The sequence below is a fragment of the Phodopus roborovskii genome, unplaced genomic scaffold (assembly GCF_943737965.1).
Source record: "Phodopus roborovskii unplaced genomic scaffold, PHOROB, whole genome shotgun sequence".
Taxonomy (NCBI): domain Eukaryota; kingdom Metazoa; phylum Chordata; class Mammalia; order Rodentia; family Cricetidae; genus Phodopus; species Phodopus roborovskii.
This window is the reverse complement of record NW_026126541.1, coordinates 10,721,459-10,736,644: the sequence shown is the minus strand read 5'-3', so window position 1 is coordinate 10,736,644 and position 15,186 is coordinate 10,721,459.

Here is a 15,186-nt window from a genome sequence, read left to right as displayed (position 1 = left end):
ATGTTTTGTCTACTTGTTTGCCTTTAAAAATTAGGAAATATAAAATTTATCCATAACACACTTAAAAAGTACATGGCCCTTTTATTTTATAGTGTTTTGAGCCAAATAGATAATATGAAGCAGAACCAAACTGTTCTATTATAAATGGAGAAAATGAAAAAAAATGACAGGACATTTTAAAAGTTATACAATGGGAAATGGAAATAGTATTTTTATATTACATGAAAATATAAGCAAATGTCAATATGCTATTTAAGAAAGTTAGTGAATTCTGAATAGTTGATTGAGAAACATGTTATCCCTAGACCCTTGCCTTCAATTACAGTGAAAAATAACAAGAATCAAACTGGTAGGGTACATTTTGAACAGATCACAGGGCATCAGTGTTAGTATTTTGAGTTAATTAAGATAAAAGACACAGACATTTATTATTAATAATTAGAAAATCTCAATACAGCATTGGACAGCTATAAAATTCATGATATTTTAAAAAAGTAAATATTTAAATTTGTATATCATCATATCTGGTATGGTTGCAAATGTAGGTAATAAAGGAAGAAACAAGGCAAAGAAACATACCATCAAACTTCTAGTTAGCTAGTCAGCTTTCTTCATGAATCATGGTGTCATGTTCTAAGCATAAAATGTCTCTGCCAGGCTTATATATTGAACTGTTGGCCCACAATAGATAGTGTCATTTGGAAGGTTATGGAATACTTGGGTAGTGAGGTCTAACTGGAAGAGATGAATTCCTAGGTCCAGCTGTGAGAGCTATTGCCTTGTTTCATTCTTTGTATTCTCTGCCCTTTTTGGTCACCTGATATAGGACCAAGCAGCTGCCAAATGCTTTCATTTTACTATTGAGGTACCAGCTGTTGTAAGGCGTATGGGTTTTCTGCCTGCCGCTTGGTCTTGTCCTGCCACTGCGCCACCAGCCCCAAATAATACGCAGGGACTCTGTATTTGATATTATCCTGTTGGCCAGTTACTAGTTTCTTATCGGCTAGCTCTGCCTTAATTATTAACCCATTTCTGCTGATCTATGTATTTCTCTTACCGGGGAGCCGGCGGCATACTGCTTTCTTCAGACTCTCCATCTTGACTCTGACTTACTACTTCCTTTTTCCTCCTTGTCTCCTAGTCCCTCCTATCTTCCTTTCCTATTGGCCAACAGTGCTTTATTATTAACCAGTATGAGAAACATATACAGAATGACATCTCCCATCAAGCTGTTATTTCTTCTTTGTCATGATGGACTGTATCATATCAAAATATGAGCCATATAGACTTCTTCAGTTGCTTGCCTGTCTTTTGATTATAACACAATAGAAGTAAAAGATATTCTGCTATTTGAAACACAGTTTGTGAAGAGACTATCTGGTTGTACATCTTGGTTCTGCTGATCTTCCTATCCAAACGCATGATATCTGAATCAGCAACCTCCCCTGTAACACATGATGAAAGGCCTATATGATATGATCACTGTGAGCATTAGACTGGTTACTATTATCTCAAAGGAATGGTTAGTCTCACTTCGGTTAAACTTTCTACTCTTCATCCACTGTGGCACCTGCCAGGAATTTTGTGCATCAAGACAAAACATCCTCCTGTTTGGCAAATGGGAGATACCTTAAGAAGGTAGTTACAAAGGGAAGAAATGAGATTTTTGCATTATAAACACCTTGTTAGGTCACATACAGGTGATGTTGCAATCATTTACCCAAAGCCAAGTTAGTATTAAGTGTCAGTTTTCCAGATCTACACTTTGGCCAAGTTTAGTTATTGTTTTAGATAGGGTTTCTAATACTGTGTAGAGATATCATGACAATGGCAACTCTTAAAAAGGAAAAACATTTAATTGGGGTGGCTTATATTTTCAGAGGTTTAATCCATTATCTTCATGGAATGACATGGCATGGTGGCATTCAGGCACACATGGTGCTAAAGAAGTAGCCAAGTGTCGTACTATTTGGCTTGCAGGAAAATAGGAAGTGGTCTGAGACATTAGGTGTGGCTTGAGCATATATGAAACCTCATAGCCCATCCCCAGTGTGACACACTTCCTCCAACAAAACCCCACCCATTCAAACAAAGCCATGTCTCCTAATAGTGTTGTTCCCTTTGGGGGCCATTTTCTTTCAAACCATTACAGTTACTCTCTCCAAACAGCATCAGGTGATTACTGTTGCTAACAAGAAAGACAAGAAAAAAACTGTCAGGATATGCAGCAGCAAATGAACAAAGTGAGGACTTGTTAGTACTAAGAATACAGATTCCATTTTATTAAAAATACTATATTCACTCATTGTAAAATCATGAAAACTGTGAGGAGAAAAACATAGTCTAATGGTAAAATTAAGGATCGTTTTAAAAGTACGTACACAAGAGCAGGCACAATTCTTTTTATTTTCTAACTACCCCAACACAAACTACTACATATCCTTCTACATAAGTTTTCAGTAATACTAAGGTGGTTTGGATTTCTTTTTCATCCCATGGGGAGAATATGTCACATAACACAGAGAACATATTGAGAGAGTGTTACAGAAATGAGAGGATGCTGAGCTTTCATCCTTCTTACTAAGAATTTAAAACTGAATGATAACATTGTCATCTGTGGGGGGAATATAAATGATCATGAAAACAACAGATAATTCCACTGCCAGCTTCAGCCTGCATGCCATGCATTTAAATGAGCAAACCAGTGTATATGGTGGTATACATATTAGAATTTTTCTTTATTAGCATTTTCATTTTTTATAAACAGAGAAGATGCAAGTCCTTTAACATTCTTGCCATCTATTTTAATAAGTGATACTGAATGTTACCAGGAACTAGCTTGGAAAAATATTGTATAAGTAGAAGTAAATGCCAGAGCAAACATCAATGCTGGTTTGTTTCTGTAAGTCTGCCAGAGAGGATAGTATATTTTCAAATAGAAAACATTCTATTATTAGGTTTTAGTGTTGCTGCAATACTGTAGTAGTGTTACATTTAACAGGAGAAAAGAGACTAAAAACCTCCCGATTCCCAGAGGACACTTTCTTAAGGGTAGGAGGACATAAAGACTATACCCATCTCAGCAGAGATCCCTGTCAGGATGATATTTTCACAGGTAATATATTTCACTTCCCATGCAGTTACAATTTTTTAAGGAAAAAAATCTTATTTTTCTCTTTTTTTTATTTCTTCTTACAACTATGTATCAGCTGGTCAGCTCCCCTGCATTGGTCAGATGTCATTGTTATTTCTCCTGTTAAAGCTGAAGGCTGAAGGATGTCCTGTTTGCTTTCAGTCATTATGATGCTTTATGAAGACATCAACACACACACACACACACACACACACACACACACACACACACACACACACACACAGAGAGAGAGAGAGAGAGAGAGAGAAAGAGAGTTAGGGAGAGAGGGAGAGAGAGAAGAGAGAGAGAGAGAGAGAGAGAGAGAGAGAGAGAGAGAGAGAGAGAGAAAGCTTCTGTTTAATCAAATCAGGATTGAAGTCAAATAGAGATAAAGTCCTATATCCTTAGGGAATAGGGATCATCCAAATGGGCTAGATAGAGGGATGCATTTCAACTTACACCTACTAGTGTTCATTAGGACTGTTTGATGAACTGGTAAGCCATTTATGTGTTGAGAATTCTTTGAACTCAAGTAGCTTTTTTGGCCTTATGCTTAGTTCAGGTGGGGGAATGAAGAACTACATATTCAAATCTAACAATATAATATATGCTAATATAATCTTCTGCTAAGAACTGAATTTATATATTGGATATCGATAGTGGAAAATCTACAGCTATTCTAAGCTGTTGAGCCATTTTAATAAAGTAGGGGGAAGAATAAGTAGGCAGAATATTAGTGAAGAAATTTTGTTTTCCAAAGAGGTTTGGCAGACTGACTGTTCTCTGTAAACAATCTCCATTTCATTGGATTCTGACCATCCTCCCTATAATTCATAGTGAAGCTGAGCTTGGGCTCAGCATAATGAAGTAATTAAGAGAGAGATGGAGTTCATGATTCCTTCTTGAAATCTAGATAGTACTTCCTATGTAAACAATTGCAATAAAAGGTGACAAGCAACCTCATGTGACATCAATCAGTAGTCTTGAATCTGTTTGCAAGAACAGATGGAGATAAAGAGTTTGATAATGGAATCATGCATCTTAATACAAAGAAAGGGATTAGGAATTAGGTTTGGTATTAAATACATTGAGATCTCCAAGATAATCAATCCAGGCTTCAACTTCACATAATGGCTTCTCTAGGCCTTTTTTCAGGAACACCCCTGATACATGCCTGTCCTCAGTGGCATTCCTAAGTTGCTCCTTGACTCTAAAGCCAGATTCAAGTGGCAAAACGAGCTAACTTCTGTTGCTTACTAGGGCTGGAATGGGCCGCCTCATTCCATTACATCTTCACTAACTTTCTGTTTTTCATGGTTTTCTTTATTGCCTAAGCTTGGCTGTTTTAGAACTTGCTCTGTAGACCAGGCAGATTGATCTCAAACTTAGATCCAGCAGACTCTACCAACTGAGTGCTAGGATTAGATTAAAGATGGGCAACAGTATACTCAGATCTAAGCTTTCCTTTGTTCCTTTTCACAAGTTGGAAATTTAGCTGGGCGGGGTCTTTCCCTGAGGTCATGACTTATTTTTTTCCATTTCTTAACCTCTTTATCTCCATGAACACAAGACTTAAGTCAATTTCACTTCCTTTTCTCCTCAAATTTTACATTTTGTAACTTTTCTGCTCAGCTTGCTCCTTTACATTGTAAATGTTCATAGAGTTAACACTAATAGCCACATGAGAGATTCTATATAAGAGGTTGATTTGAGATTTCCTCTGCTAAGGGAATTACTCCAAATCTCTTCATTTTAGCCTCAGGGACACTCCTTGGACAACGGCAAAACTCAGCCACATTCTTCACTAAAATGCCACAAGACTAGTCTCTAGGCAACATACTAACATTCTTCTCCTCTGAAACATCTTGAGCCAAGCACCCACAATTGAGATCACTCTCAGCACCACTGTATTCCATGTTCCTACTAGTATGGCCCCTTAATGTTTAAAGCATTCCATTCTTTCCTAACCCAAAGTGCCAAAACCCAAATTCCTCAAAAAAAAAAAAAAAAAAAAAAAAAAAACATGGTCAGGTCTGTCACAGGAGAAACTGAGTCGTTGATGTCCACTTCTGTCTCAGTTAGGGTTTCTATTACTGTGAGGAGAACAATCATCATAGCAACTCTTCTAAAGAAATTGTTTAATTGTGGTATCTCACCTACAGTTCAGAGTTTCATTCCATTTTCCTTTTGGTGGGACATGGTGGCATGCAGGCATACATGGTCCTGGAGAGGTACCAGAAAGTTCTACATCTTTCAGACAACAAGAAATGAACTATCTCACTGGACATGGCTTGAGCATGTATAACACCTCAAAGGCTACCTTCACAGTGATATACTTCATCCAAGACCACTTAGACCACTTCTACTCCAAAATAGGCCACACCTCCAATTGGTGTCACTCATTTTGAGGGCCATTTTCTTAAAATACTACTGCACTCACTCATATAAACCAACATCTCTCACTGAATGAAAAAAGGGTAAAGAAAGAAATTAAAACTTTCTAGAATTCAATGAAAATGAATGCTTAGCATACCTAAACCTTTGTCACACAATGAAATTGATTCTAATAGGCAATTTCATAACACTAAGCTAATACATGAAGAAAAAAAAAAAACTCAAGAGATCTCATACTCCCAACTTAACAACACACTCACAAAAAGAACAGAAAGAAGTAATTACAACCTTAACTCTCAGAGGATTCCCAAACAAGACATTAAGGTGTAACAGTTCCAATAGGATCCTAAATACTTCTCTTATGGAAGTTGTTTATAAAATCCTGAGCATGGTCTCTCCAGTTTTCCTTTTGGCAGCATAAGCTCAGTCTCTCACAAGTCATCAAACCATGACAACATTCTCCATGGAGCGCTCATCAAAGTCAACCATGAGGCTGATTGTGCACTTCCAGTCTCTTATAATATAGGTTAAATAAATATAATTTAATTCTATTTGTATTCTTTGTTATTGTTTTTGGACTTGAGACTGAGTCTTACTAAGAAACTCCAGTATACCTGGAACTAACTATGCCATCCATGTTGAACTCAACTCATGATGATCCTCTAGTATCAACCTCCTGAGTGACAGAAGTATAGACACTGGCTACTATAATTGGCTCAAATATCTTTTTGTTATACGTACCCATTTTTAAGCATCCCATTAGTGAAGAATGCTCAAACGTAGTTTCTTTTAATATTGAAAGGGCTCCCAGCACTAGGAAGACAGAGGAAGGTATTGATGTTTAATAAGGATCAGGAGAAACAAATAGGCAGAGTAGATGTTTACTCAAGGAGAAATAACTTACAACATAGACAGAGGAACACAAGCAAGTTCCTGGTACCAAGGATGCCTCCGGATGTACTCCTGTCCCCCATGCTGCAAACAAGAGAGCTCTCCAAGTTCCCTCCCCTGACTTAGTTCCCCGAGGTAACATCTGCCCCTGGCTCCACCCCCAATGTGCGTGGTCTGTGCCATAGGTGTGGACAAAGTGAATATCTCACTACAGATGGGTAGATCTCTGTATGTTCAACCCAGTCTGATCTACAAAGCAAGTTTCAGTTCAGCCATGGCTCTTTCACAGAGAAACCTTGTCTCAAGAAACCAAGAATAGAAAAGATTGAAATGACTTATAATTTCTTGATGATGAATAGAATAAAAAATTGTTGATAATGGACTCAATATGAATGGCACTGAGCAGAATGTGGATTACATCAAGATTTTTCCTTCTGGTTAAACTTCCAATACAAGAATCCCAGCTTCAAAGGAAATAAAATGGCCCATGAGATGACTATCTTAATTGGATAAGAGCTTTTTATTTATTAATTTATTTTAGCATGGTCTCTAAGCTGGTAGTGGTTGTAAAGGGAAATGAGATGGAAAATAGAGCCCTAATAAAAGAAAAGCATTCACTTGATATTCAATATGACCACTAATGTGTCAGGTAATGGTGAACCCTTAAAAGAAAGATGGTGGCAAGAGAGACACATATTTGCTTTAATTGATCTTTCATTCAACTGAAAACAAACATACAATGTAAAAAAGTAAGATGATAGTCTATACAGTTGTGGTAATGTATACAACCCCATTACTGGGGAGACAGAGACAAAAAGACCATGATGTCAGATTGTAGGCTATAACGTCTTCCCTGTCACAGACAAGCATAAACACAGAAAGAAAATTATTGCCGGGTAATGATAAATACTAAGAAGTAAATGCTTCAGTACCAAAGGATGTGGGTTGCATGAAATGAAGGAAAATCCCCAAAACAAATCAGTCAGGTATGATGACTGTGATTGGAAAACATTTTAACTGAGACTTGAGTTCAGAGAACTCAGCCTTGCAAACTGCTAGAAAGAGAAACTTTTCATGTAAAAGAGATTAGTTTTGCAATGTACATAAGTCAGCAGTGAGGCAATAGAGTCAGAATATGAGTTCAGGATAAGTTTGGGCAAACAGTCTAGGCCAGGAACAGAGATTCAGAAAACTTGTCATGATGGTTGGGAGCTAGATTTAAGAAAGATCAATAGGGAACAAGAGATTATAGTAGAATATAAGTGGCATAAAATTAAATGAAACATTACTTTCATCAAGAAAGGAGACCAATGAGAGGAGAATAGTAGGAAGATGAATAATTCTGTGTGTGTGTGTGTGTGTGCGCGTGTGCGTGTGTATGTGAAAATGTCACATGGACACTAATTATTATACATGCATAATAAAAGTTAAATTTAACATATTAGATTATTTTATTCTGAATAATTCAGAAGTTATTAGAAAACATTAAGTCTCTAAGATTTTCACAACAGAATATTGAAGACTAAGCACCATATGTGAGAGAAATGGTTTTCTACTATTTTGAAGGTGTATGTCCGAGGTTAAGCTGCCATAGAGGCTGGGTTGTTGTACGACCTCACTCTTTGCTGACAATCGGCTACCCTTAAACATATCCTAACACACACACACACACACACACACACACACACACACACACACACACACACACGTTCCTAGTTTTCAGTGAACAACCTCTGACTGTGTCCCAAGGTGGCACCCTCTGTACACATACACTGCTGCTATTACTCTGCCCTTCTATTAACAATCCTACTGGATTACCATCTAACCATTATAACATCATTTAGCCTTAATTATTTCCTGAAAGGTCTTTCTTCAAAAATAGGACTATTGGGAATTAAGTATGGAAAGAATTAGATTGGGGAGCATAATTCACCCCATAGAAGAACTTCATGATGGGTTTGTATTGGCAAAATGTCTCTCTAGAAGCTTCAAGGATTTGGCATGGTGGAGTCATTGTAAAGTATGAAGTATTACTTTGCTGTACTTTCTATTGCTGCCTTTTTAAAAAACCTTGTACTGCTAAAGGCATGTAAGCAAGCATATGGAATGCTTGCTTATTAGCAGTTCACAGTAGATCCAGAAGTCAAAGTTCAGTACAAATAAAAACCCTGGATGTACTCCAACTACCAAAAAAAAAAAAATCAAACCATAATTCTGTGAAAGTTTCTTTCTCTCTTCTTTTAAGGATTACAAGGTCATAGATTTTCTTCACAATAAATTCCAAGAAAGGCATTTGTGGATCATCAGTAGCAATATGAATACTGTAAAAGCCTCTTTGATCATAAAGGTCCTGTCTCTCAAATGAGGCAGTTTGCTGTTACGCTTTGTTAGCCTTCTGGTTTTGTTAGCCAGAGGAAGTGATCTGTTGACTAGCACTCATTTGCCATGGCTTTCTTGGAGCCTAGATTACAGCCTCGTATGTACTGAAACAAGAGTCATTTATCCCATAGTACTCAACTGGACAAGAAAGTAAGAAGAATCGAGAAGGAAAAACTGATGATTTTAGACCCTGTTACATATGCCAACTAAATGACTTGAAACAGCACCTTGAGCTGAGGAATAATTGCTTTCTTCGTTTCTATAACAAAACACCTGACAAAGAATCCTGAGGTAAGAAGAGCTTATTTTGGAGCACTATGTGAGGTTACAGTCCATCATGAAGGGAAACCATCATAAGGGAAAAAACAAGCTATGATGCCAACAGCATGAGGTAGTTGGTCACATAATACTGAGTCTTCTTTTCCCTGTTTTCATTTTATATTCAGTATGGGACTCTAGACCATGGCCTGGTACCTCCATGTTCATGTTTTGTTTTCTTTCCCTAGTTACACCTCTGTGAAAACTACATCAAATATTTTCCCAGAGATGTACTTCCTAGCTGATTTTTAATGCATTCTAGTTGACAATGAAGACTTATAAGCATCAAACTGTTCTTAGCAAGATTTTAGAACTGAAGAAAGTGAGGTTTCAGGAATGTAGCAAGATTTCTGCTGTCATATAAGGAGTCAATATGGACCTGTGAAATGGATGAACTTCACAAATGTTGATTTTAAACTAAAGCTGCAGTTTGGCAGTTTGGAGATCTACTTTGAAGTTACTGAAAAAAAAAAGGGTCAAAAAAGTTCCTTTAGAATTATAACAGTGGAAACTGTGTAATCTGATGTTTAATAACTTTTAGTCAGTCTAAAAAATGATGTAGCAATCTAATATATCAGTATGTATGCATATATGTATATACATTTTTTTTTACTCTAAAACATAACACCTATTTTGTACCTTGTAATTGTGGACTCTTTATAGCTTACACAATAAAGCAATAGGAGAGGATGCAGGCTATGAAATAAGACAACATAGTTTGAATTTCTAGAGCCCAAGGACTTTATTATTAATAAGTAGAATTTGAGTAAAGGAAAAAAGGTGAAGCAATTTATCTAAACTCAATTGAGCTATGAGATTATGAACATGCACATATACACAGATACATGTATGTCATGAAACAGGACTAAGATCATACTCTGCCTCATACCCTGTTACATATTATCAAATAATTTCATAAAACTGCACAAATGGCTATAAGATGAGCACTATGGTTTTTCCTATTTCTCTCAGTGAAACTAGGAATTGGAGTACAACCTGAACGCTCTCAGTAACTAGTATAAATACAGTTTGTCATTTATTTCTTCTGAAAAGGTTTTATGTCTATTTTTTTTCTCTTCTGGACACTTTGTATTGTCAACTCTTAAGTAAACATTAGCCATGAAGGATGTCTTCCAATCTGTTGACTCCAACCTTGAGCCATTTCTATTCTGCTTTCCCCTTTGATAGCATGACCCCTAATATATTCAGTAAGGGAATACTTACTCTACGTGATTCTTCCTAAAAATGCCAATAATGGCCTCTCACACAAATGTTTAGTAGCTAGTCAAACAAAAAAGTATATATTTGCTCTGTCTTTTTAAGTATGTGATGATTTTTCAGACAGATCCCATCCTCTCTGTTATTCCAGAAATCACAGGGGACATACAAATACATTTACTTAGGGAATCCTTGAAAAAAAATCACCACCATCAATAGTTGTCTCCAAATAAGTCCTTCATTTAAACCCCAACACCATTTATCTTGGAGAGAGATTCCAGTTGTTGAGATCTCATTGGCAGCTTTAGATTGATTCTTGCAAGTTCTCAGTTGTTGGTCTGGAAATCCTCTTTGCAATTGAACTAACTGATACCTAGACCCACGATGAACCCGTGTCTTACATTTGTAGGATTAGAAATGTTTCTGCAGTGGCATGTAGCACACTGAAATAGTAGGTCTGAGGCATAGATTTAGTTGGAAGCAGGGTTTATATACTATTTCTGTTTCTTAGATTGGAGATTTATTATTTCACAGTTTTAAAACAAAATGTTTGCTATAAAAAGAGCTTCTACCTGATTAGTGAGCAATTACAGAGGGACTTCACACAGATAAAATGGTGATTTAAATGTAGCTGTCATTAGTATAATTATTAGTATTATAATTCATATTTCAGTAAGTAATTATTTTGTTTTTCTTTGTAAGACACTCTGAAAATTTCCAGAGACACATTAATAAATAAAACAAAACTGTTCCTGTCTGAATTTCTGTCAAAAGAAATTAAAGAAAGCTAACTCAAGCAGTACATTTGTGAGTTTGCTATGAAAGGAAGAGACAGTGAGGAGCTAAGAGAGACACAAATGATCATGGGGTCATCTGCTTCACCTAGGGCAGTCATATAAAGCTTTTGTCCTTAGATAGACTTAATCAGAGACTCAAAAGATGAATAAACCTTTAATCCCAGAACTGGGGAGGCAGAGACAGGCCGATCTCTGTGAGTTTGAGGCCAGTTTTCAGAGCTAGTTCCAGGATGGACTCTAAAGCAATACAGAGAAACCCTCTCTTAAAACACCAAAACACAAAAGAAAACAAAACAAAACAGAAGAAATAAAAAAGAGTAAACCTGGGGGAAAATTCGAGAAACAAGCATTACTGGTTAAAAAAAAAGAAGAAGAATATTTCTCAAAGCAGGAATGAGTTGTGTGTTTGTAGAACCAGGTAAGGAAAGATTTGCTAGAATAGGAGCTAAGGAGACTTATAGACTACTATTGCAATAGGTACTAAGGGTTTCCAACTACATAGTCTGGCTATCCATGGCTTGTATTTGATTCAGTTTTAAATATACTTCAAACTTCATTTGATCATCAGTGACAGCAGGTCACACAACATAAACCTAGAGAAAGTATGTGTGACCATGTGGAAAAATGACTTTGCTTTAAACCCTTCAGCATCTGTCCTTCACTGAGTCTTGTGTTGGCAAATTTGGTCACTCTCTCATTCACTGTTCTAGTCCAGAACACAGCAGATCACATGGTACCAACACATTTGAAATGCTATCTGAATGAGTAAATGAATACATGACATCAACATTACATAGCAGCTAATTTCTTCACCAACTGGATTTTATATTCTTGTATTTGGTGGTTTCCCAAATTTATTAGCTGTATTTCCTTGTACAAATATATGATTTCTATGATGATAAGAGTTATTTAATTTTACTGGTTCCTAGGAGGTTAGCCTTCCACAGCAAACAGTTCTCTTGTGGAATACTAAAAATTCAGGTAATCAATCACATTTCATAGAGGCCATGGATCATACAGGAGCTACAAGGCCATAAAGATCATAAATAGACAAACCCAAAGATCCAAAAATAATGAGAGAGAGAGAGAGACAGAGACAGAGAAACAGAGAAACAGAGGGGTGTAATAACTGCTGTCTTAGCTGATATGTGGTCCATTGCTTCTGGTCGTGCTTAGGGATGGAACTAGTGCTTTACCAACTCTGAATACTGAGTTGTAGGAGAAATGCTATGAGGCTACTATTTCAGAATATTACTAGAGTCAAATCCAACTTTCTTCAGGGAGACCAGTGCTTTCTCTACCACACAGTTGAAAATTCTAATAACGCAGAGATGGGCTCCCTTCCACATTTGGCATTTGATTGAAGCTTATCTGGCATCTGATTGAAGCTAAATCCTTGTGCACTAAAAGACCTGTGTTTGTTTTGAGCAAAACCTCCCTACTAACATTTTTCATACCTGTGGTGTTATGGGCAGGAATAAAAATTGTCAGGCCATTTGATCTTCAGTATTGTAAGCCTCAGATTCTTAGCAAGAAAATGAATATTGATGCCAGCTTTATATGGCAGACTGAAAAGTAATCTAGAAAATTACTGCAAAGAGCTTAGAGTTTTAATACTGAATTACTTAATATTTGATATATCTCATTGTACTTTTGTATTCACATTGACTTACAAATATTTTTTCTTAAAATTTGCTTCTTAAATGAGCAACTTCATTTAGTATAGTCCAGTTTTGACTTATCTGACTCAGAAAACATCAAATAAATATCACATATTTCCTTTATTTCTATCATTATATTAATTCATTAAATTAGATTTCTCTCTCTCGTCTATCTTTATCTCTCTCCCTCTCTGTCTCTCTCTTCTTTCTTTCATGTCAATATGTACTCATGCAAGAATTAAAAAGCTTTTACTATAATTTTGTACTTACTGGTATATGTTATATTATGGTCCCTGAAGAAAAAGAATACATAGATTATTTTCCTTAGGTAGCCTTTTAATTTGTATCTCTCTAGCTTCTTATACATAACCCACATTGCTCAGTAAAGGATTTAATGCTGGAGTTGCAATGGATGAGGACATTATCTGTCACGCACACGTAATGCTGTTCTCTGATGGTTCCATCCCATCAACAAATTTAGAATTGTGTCTTTGGAAACATGCACATATTTAGCTCTTCACAGCTAATTCAAATTCCTGGTGTGAAAAGATACGAGAGCAAACCTCTGACTTCTGTTGGCATGGACCATTTTCCAGAGCACAATTTAGAGCAGGAAAGCCATATAACCAAGATTTGTGTTGAACAGTGAGAAAATCATCAGCTACTTGTCACTGAGCAGTTCTATTAATATTCCTTACACTTGAAACATGTAACTCAATAGCTGTAAGTTTTACCTCCATTCATTTTACATTTGCATGTAGGTATTTCTGCTGCATTCAATACCTCCTTCTTCTGCAAGAGCAGAAAAATGATTGAGTTGGCAAAGAAATTGAGGAAAGATGGAAGGGACCACAAAAGAATATGAATGCAACTTTCCTGCTTATAAGCAACGTAATGTTCAAGTGGAGCTCTAAGGCCTGATGTCAGTTTTGGTTTTATACACATGGAGTTCATTCTGAAATAAATAAGGTAAAGCAATGAAATGTGAAATCCATACTTAAAATGTGATCCTGCCTGGGTATCTATTCCCTGGTAAAAATTAAAGATAAGGGTTGCTCAGTGAGTGATGGCAGGACATGAATATTGCCAAAGATCTTATTTTGTTTTGTTTTATAAAGAAGAGTTATGATTAAAGCAAACAAAACATATCATTTTCAGTCAAATGAACTTTCACCAGCAGAAAGTAGGAGCTGTGCTCATGATGGGAAAGTACCTCATCTTGAAGAAGATGTTGTCTTGAGAGTGGATGGGATTTGTGGAGACCCTGGTTGAATTCTTTAAAAGTATATATTTCTATAATCAAAGTCTATAGGATTGGACAGTACCAGAAGAGAGGGAGGCTCTCATGAATGATTAAACACTCAAATAAAATAAGATAAAGAGGAGATGCAAAAAAATATAGGAGGGCCATATTATGGGTATAATAAAACTGACTTGATTTAAAATTTCCAGGAGGACTTGTATGTGCGTTTACAGATAAGCAGCAAGAGAACCAATGTGAGTCTTTAAGAAACTGGTTTGCTCTGGTATCTGCATAAGAGCAGTCTCTCTGGAGAGGATCTCTCCTTGTGTACCTATGGTGTTTTCAGAAGCCCTCTTTGTTCCTGGTACTCTTACATCTCTCTAAAATGAATGATACCTTAGACTTCCCCACAGAAGGCAATATTTATTGTTTCATATTAGGTATATGCCAAACGTAAGAGGTTATTTTGATGATTTTCAACATAGGAAGGTGAGGGATATTCTGTGACTCACTTTGTAGTTATCATACAGTAGTTGAACCTCTTTATGGCATTAAAATTGTGTATCCTGCATTGTTTGCTTTCTGATGTAATAGAAACATCCTTTGTTTTAGAATACTTTTAATGAAGATAAACTTGGAGAAGAACAGAAAAGGAAACACATTGGGTATACATTAGAATAGAAAATGAAGTGTGGATAGATTGAACTACAAATTACAATTGGATAGTCCAGTAAAATCATAAGCCAAATAAGGTCAAACCATTTTCCCCCCTAAATACTGAAATGGATAATATTTTATAGTGAATTAGTTATGTTATGTAACCTATATTCTTAGGATATTTGTATTGGAAATGCTTTGAGACCTAGAGAATCTACAAATTCATTAGTGAATACACTAACCTCCACCACTGATGGAAACCCCACCATTAAATTATTGTGTACAGTGTACAGGAAAGATACTTTGATTTTCCAGAGTATACATCTAGTTAATCACTAAATCTAGAGCCTAGTTATTTGTAAAATACTAACAGAACACACTTACTTTTGTCATAAATATGAACGTGCTCTCATCCTGTTGCGTGGTCTGCTTTTGTTAGTCTGTCTGGTGAATAGTAACCTTCTGGGTAAAACCCTCAGCTATCCTTCCAGTCAT